The 7,024-nt window shown below is 45.2% G+C and overlaps 1 pseudogene; it reads left to right on the forward strand.

Annotated features, from left to right (window-relative positions):
- The first annotated feature begins 4,197 nt into the window (after nucleotides 1–4,197).
- Nucleotides 4,198–4,911, forward strand: LOC118985895 (rho GDP-dissociation inhibitor 1-like; annotated as a pseudogene).
- The last annotated feature ends 2,113 nt before the right edge of the window (nucleotides 4,912–7,024 follow it).

Genomic DNA, 7,024 nt, shown 5'->3' on the forward strand with positions numbered 1-7,024 from the left:
GGCCACGGCGGCAGGTGGCAGAGGGAAGCCATTGTCCCTCTTTGACCCCGCCCCCACATACAGTGTCACAACCCAGCCACTGAGTTGCCCTACTCTAGTGAACACTCTAGGGCTCCAATCCTGCTACAGAACAGGCACGAACAGCCCAAAAGATGGCGCAAGAAGAACTCAAAGTCCCAGAGCCAATAAATCTAAGCAACCGAGAAATTGCCAGCCTCTCAGAAGCACAATTCAAGACACTATTTATCAGGATGCTCACAGAACTGGTAGATTATAGTCACAAATTAGAGGAACATAGTCACAAATTAGAGGAACATATGAAGGCTAAACTAATTGAAATGAAGGGAGATGCACAGGAAACCAATAGTGATGGAAAGGAAACTGGGACTCAAATCAATGGAATGGACCAGAAGGAAGAACAAAACATCCCACCAGAAAGGAATGAAGAAATGAGAATTCAAAAAAATGAGGAGAGGCTTAGGAACCTCCAGGACATCTTTAAACGTTCCAACATCCGGATTATAGGGGTACCAGAAGGGGGAAAGAAACAGCCACGAGTGGAAAACGTATTTGAACAAATAATAAAGGAGAACTTCCCCAGTCTGGCAAAGGAAATAGACTTCCAGGAAATCCAGGAAGCTCAGAGAGTGCCAAAGAAGTTGGACCCAAGAAGGAACACACCAAGGCACATCATAATTACATTAGCCAAGACTAAAATGAAGGAGAGAATCCTAGAAGCAGCAAGGGATAAGGGGACAGTCACCTACAAAGGAGTACCCATCAGACTGTCAGCGGATTTCTCAAAAGAGACCTTACAGGCAAGAAGGGGCTGGAAAGAAGTATTCCAAGTCATGAAATCCAAAGACCTACAGCCAAGATTGCTTTATCCAGCAAAACTTTCATTTAGAATGGAAGGACAGATAAAGTGCTTCTCAGATAAGGTCAAGTTCAAGGAGTTCATCATCACCAAGCCCTTATTATATGAAATGCTAAAGGGACTTATATAAGAAAAAGAAGATGAAAAATATGAACAGTGAAAGGACAGCAAACACACAGTTATTAACAACCACACCTAAAACAAAAGCAAACCAAGAGGACAGCTAGATCAGGAGTGGAACCATAGAAATGAAGAACACATGGAGGGTTAGAAACAGGGGGGTGGGAGGAGGAGAAGGGGGGAGAAGGCACAGAAAATAGCATAGATGGTAGGCAGAAAATGGATAGGGGGGAGGGCGAGAATAGTGGGGGAAATATAGAATCTAAAGAACTTGAGACACGTGGTTATAAACTAAGAGGGGGAGAATGGTGGAGGAGGGAGTGTGCGGGTGGAGGGGAATGAAGGGGGGAGTAGAACAACTATAATGGTATAATCAATAAAATATATTAAAAAAATAAATAAAATTAAAAGTTACTAATCCATGGGATTAATACTTTATTTGTCTTGGAATCTCTCAAACATTTGTCATTCCTCATGCTGAAATCCTTTTGTGGTTAGTATTTACTATTTATCTCCAATTTTTCAAAGTCTATTCCTCTTTTTAAAAATAGCAAATAAAGAGAACTAATTACAGAAAACATTTGTCTTAATGTCAGCTAGTCAATGTGGATCGAACACAAAAGTCTAGCCATACTTGCATTAAAGGAGAAAGAAAGATATCCTAAATTTTCAATTTGTTTCCCATTTCATAAGTCAGCACAGGTTCATATTTTGTAAACATCATGGGAGAAAACAAATTTCAACATGTACTCATTCAGCACAGGATATGATAAGGTATGCAATTTTCGTAAGGACTGAAAATAAAGGGCCAAGAAATGAATACGTTGGGCTTGGCATTCGGATGTGGGGGATCCCCAGAGAAGAACATGAACTAATATGCCTACGGCAATGGCTTTAAAAAACAAAACACCTTCTTCTAGAACTAGTGCTATCATAAGGCAAGCAGGGAAAACTAGACAGGAGTAGAAAGTGGGGGGAATAACTTTGTGCAAAGGCAGGGCAGGAACAACCATATCATCAACCCACCCTGAGGCCTCTGAATACGCAGTTGTTTGCAAAGCACCTTAATTTAAGAGACAGAAACCAAAACAATCAAAGGGACCTTGGATTGAAAGTCACATCAAAATTAAATCCATGAAAAGGTCAGCTGGCTCCTGATTGTCCATCTTAAAAAGTCCACATCTGTATCTTTGAAAATGAACCTCCACTGTCAGTGGAAATGCCTGGATCTCAACTCTAAACTCATGCATGACTTTCAGCCTGGCACTGGCAAATTCTAACAAATACCTTAATGTTTTCAGATAATGAGAGCGGTTTGAAAAGTTAAAAAGAATAGAAATTTTGAAGGGGCCAACAATGGCTCTCATGAATGGATTATTGCAGCTTGAACCTCTTTGCATTTTTCACTTCACTGGCATCCTGGAGATTTCTCTCTCCCATGTATGCCAAACATCTAGTTTTGTGAGTCACTGAATTCAGCCTTTTTTCTTAAAGGATCTGTCTTTCTGAGGTATTGAATGTTATTGGCAAGCTCTATTACTTTGCGTCAGTTGGATAGAATGCGGTTACAAAGCACTCATCAGGCAAGGACCTTAGGGACAAGAGAACTTGGAACACCAAGCTTCACAAAACAAAGGGAGCTGAAAGAAATGAGTCCCCCTCACTGCCAAATAACGACAGAACTGCAACACTCTAGCAGCTCTGCTTCACAAGTCAAAATAGGGCATGTTCTGAATTCAATGGAAAAAAACAATAACAAAGATCTCTAGAAACTGAGTTCAAATAGGTTAGTTCATGACTAAAGAGGAAATATTTTATGTACAAGAAAACACCATTGCTATTAGTTACTTACAAAGAAAGTGAGAAGGCCGGTGCACAACAGTGCTCATCACCCTGGAATGCCCAGAAAGCTCCTAGGAGATCTTGCCTTTCAGCCCCACCACCATCACCAGGCCCCTGTTCTCAAACATGGACCCGAGACAGGTCAGACAGACTGGGGCCCTTGGGCAGTCGCAGCACCACCAGAGTTTGTAATGAACTGGGGGGAGGCCAAGCACAAAACATAACTGGGAAAAAGGCAAGTGCTTAATCCCAGCTCAGACCACCTGCCTTCTCCAGCTTCCTCGTGCTGTGCCTTCTCTGTTTTCTCAGCCCCGGTGAATCCCACCATTACCTCAGCCCCTTTTCATCTGCCTTTGGAATCGTAACCCCTTCAGGCCCTAAGGGTCCCCCCCTAAGGGGGACCTGGCCCTCCCCTGAGGCTAGCCCTTCTTCTGCAGCCCTCTCTTCAAAATGGGTATGACTGTCCCTCCCACTCCCGGGTCCAGACATTCTGACATTTCCTATTTCTTGAGGCTCCTGCCTTGTGATCATAGTTGCTGTTGGAGCAGATAAGCACAGTTAGGAATATCAAGGTTAAACATTGTAAGATACTACTAAAATTGTGTTGGAATTAAAGGAAATCCTAAAGATGTGATTGCAGATTAATTTAATTGCTTATATGTTGCAAATACCTACTTCACCCCCCAAAAGGACCATTATTTAGTATCATAGAGGGATTTTTAAAGAGTGTATAATTTTCATGCTATTTAAACTGTCCCAGATTTTAGAAAAGTGAAAAGTTCCAGGTTATTTTAGAAATTATAGCACTGATTAAAATCTAATAGATTAAAAAGATGATCTATTTTATTTATAAATATCAATTCCAAAGGACAATAAAATATTAATAAACAGCACATTCACAGAATGACATGTCATAATCAAGTGGGCTCCTTCCCCCACTTGTGTAAGAATGTAGTAGTTCAACAGCACAAAATTTACTCGCATATGTTAGCATATTAATAAAGACTGTGTTTACATCCAAAGTCATTGAAAAGGAAGTTGACAAAAAGTCAACTCTACTTTGTTTAAAAGCACTCAAAACAAGAGTTGATGAGAACTTCCTTTGTATCATTACACACCTTTTATCTCAGCCCTAAGCCTAGTGTATTTCCTGTGGGAGAAACACTAGACGTGTTCCTCCTGGAACGAGGGACTGCAGAGGCGGCAATCACCACCACACCTTCATATTGTCTAGTTTACTGCCTAATACCACCAAAACCCTAAAAAAATAAAGGCATAAAAATTGCATAAAGTAACTCTATATGTGCAAATGATAAGATCGTATACCTGGAAAATCTAAAAGACGGGAAACGAAACTAATGAGAGAATTCAGGTTTGTCATTTTGGGCGGGAAGGGCGTGTGCGCGCAGTGCAGAGGAGCCTCTGGTCAGACCCATTTGGAGGTGGGCCAGGCTGCACGGGAGCTGGCGACGTGGCAGGAAGCGGAACAGCTGGTGCTGGCGCAGACTGCGGCTGAGCATGAGAAGGACGCGCACTCGGTCAACTACAAGCTCAGGCCCAGAAGAGCATCCAGGAGATCAGAAGCTGGATAAAGGATGACCAGAGTCTATGCGAGTACCAGGAGGCAAGAACAGCAGGGGCTGGGCTGTGGGGCCCAGTCTGCCAACATCAATGTCTCCAACATAAGTGTCACCTGCCTGACTCTGGTGTGTAGCAGGGTCCCAGGCCCCCTGGAGCTGGACCTGACAGGTGACCCGTAGGCCTTCAAGAAGCAGTTCTTTGTGCTGAAGGAGGGTGTAGAATAGTGGATGAAGATCTCTTTCCTGGTGACCCACGAGACTGTGTCTGGCCAGAAGTACATCAAACACATACTAGAAATGCATCAAGGTTGACAAGACTGACTAGCTGGTAGGAAGCTACCATCCTGGGCCAAGGAGTTCGAGTTCCTCACCCCCATGGAGGAGGTGCCCAGCGGTATGCTGGCTTGCAGCAGCTACAAGTTCACAGACCACAAAATTGACCACCTGTGCTGGGAGTGGAACCTCACCATCAGAAAGGATGGGAAGAGCTGAGCCCGGCCCAGGAGGCTAACAGGACTGACACACGGAAAGATGTGCGTGCCCCACTCTAACCCACCCTGTGCCCCCCATACCAGAGTGCTGCCAGGGCCCCTGCCCATGCTGCCATCATCCCCCTGCCTGCCTCCTGCCACCCTACAGGCCCCAGCCTGCTGGAAAGCCCAGTGCCGTTGCTGCTTCCACCTAGACTGTGGGGGTAGAGGCTTCAGCTCTGGCTTCCCCCTACCCTGGATCCCTCCAGGGTCCCCCACTTATCCTCAGCCAACCGGAATCACCAGAGGCCCTGGCTTTCCCAAGGGAGGGGGGCATTCAGGTACCCCTAGGCCTTTTCTGTTGTTCTGCCTCTCCCTGCAAGTGCAGGGTAGGGGTGCAGTGCATGATGCAGAGCCTTGTGGGGGCTGGTCATCCTCTAGCTTTCACTCCTCCCTGGTCAGTTTATCCATTGCTGCCTGTGATTGTCTAACCATGATGCCTTAACATGTGGAATGGGTGCTGTGGGTGTCCTCACTAACCCCTGACTCACGTCTGCGTGAGCATGTGGTCTCCCCAAGTCCCTACCGCCCCATCCATAGTCCCTGTAGCCAGGGAGGTGTGGGACATGCTGCAGCTGTTCCTGGCCTGCAAGGGTTGGCCCCTTCCTCCACCCTCTCGCAGCCAGGGCCGAGGGGGCAGCTCTAAGGGCTTGGGGAAAGCCAAACTGCCAAAACTCAAGTTGCCTCCAGTCCCACCTGAGAGTCTGGGTGTCCTTAGGCCTTTGCTTTCTCTGTCCCAGTGGGCAGCACCCAGACCAGAGCCCATGGTCCCAAAAGAAAGCCCTTGGCAGACAAAGCCAGCAGCTGAGCTTTACTTGTCCTACCTGGGCCCACTGGCCTGGAGTGGCGTGCCTGGCCTGTCAGTATTTATTATCTCTATGGGTGCCGTCCTCTGGGCCCACTGGCCTGCCACCTCCGCCCCCAGGATCTGAGCCACCATCCCTGGCAGGCCCTCCCTGGTCCAGCCAGGACAACTGTGGGACCAAGCATGTGCAGTTGGAGCTGTCCCCTGTGCCTCCCCTCCCAGGTTGGGCCCTGGCTGGGACACACAGGAACCTATCCCTGCTTCTCCTCTTCTGACCTAGAAGTAAACTCCCCCAAAGGAGAAAAAAGAAGAATTCAGCGAGGTTGTAGGGTATGCAATTATTAATATACAAAAAATCAATTAATTATTATATAGAATCTATATACACACATACAGACAATGATAGAAACAATAGGACAAGGAGACCACATTTAATAACAAAAGCAAAATACTCAAGACAATAAGGAATACCCAGAATCTAAAAGGAGAATCTTTCTAATATTCACAAAGTCTCTAAAAGTTGACTTGGGAGGACGTGGAGAAAAGGGAACTCTTGTGCACTGCTGATGGGACTGTGAATTGGTACAGCCACTATGGAAAACAGTATTGAGCTTCCTCAAAAACCTAAAAATAAAACTGCCATATAATCTAACAATTCCACTCCTGATTATATATCTGAAGAAAATAAAAACACTAACGGGAAAAGGCATCTGCACCCTTATGTTCATTGCAGCATTATTTATAATAGTCAAGACATAGGAAACAAGCTAAGTGTCGCTGAAGGATGAAAGGACAAGGAAATTGTGGTTTACACAGACACACACGCAGTGGAAGACTATTCAGCCATAAAAATGGAAACCGTGCCATTTGCAACAACAGGGATGGACCCTGAGGGCATTATGCTGAGGAAAGCAAGTCAGGCAGAGAAAGACAAATATCATACAATGTCACCTATATGTGAAGTCTAAAACAAACAGAACTGGAACGCAGAGATAGAGAAAGCGGATTGGTAGTTGCCAGAGGCAGGAGGTGGAGAATGGGCAGAGAACAGATGGAGGGGGTCACACGGTACAGACTTCCAGGTACAAGGAAAGTAAGTCCAGAGGATCTCACATATGGCATGGTGACTACAGTGAATGGTGTGAAGGTTGCTAAGAGAGTAGATATTAAATATTCTCATCACAGGAAATAAAACGTGTGGTGAAAGGACTACAAAATACATAAATAACTATGTGTGGTGATTAACTGTTAACTAGACTTGTTGTTTTGA

Source organism: Sturnira hondurensis, unplaced genomic scaffold (genome assembly GCF_014824575.4).
Source record: "Sturnira hondurensis isolate 20B ecotype Veracruz unplaced genomic scaffold, ASM1482457v3 Scaffold0004136, whole genome shotgun sequence".
Classification (NCBI taxonomy): Eukaryota; Metazoa; Chordata; class Mammalia; order Chiroptera; family Phyllostomidae; genus Sturnira; species Sturnira hondurensis.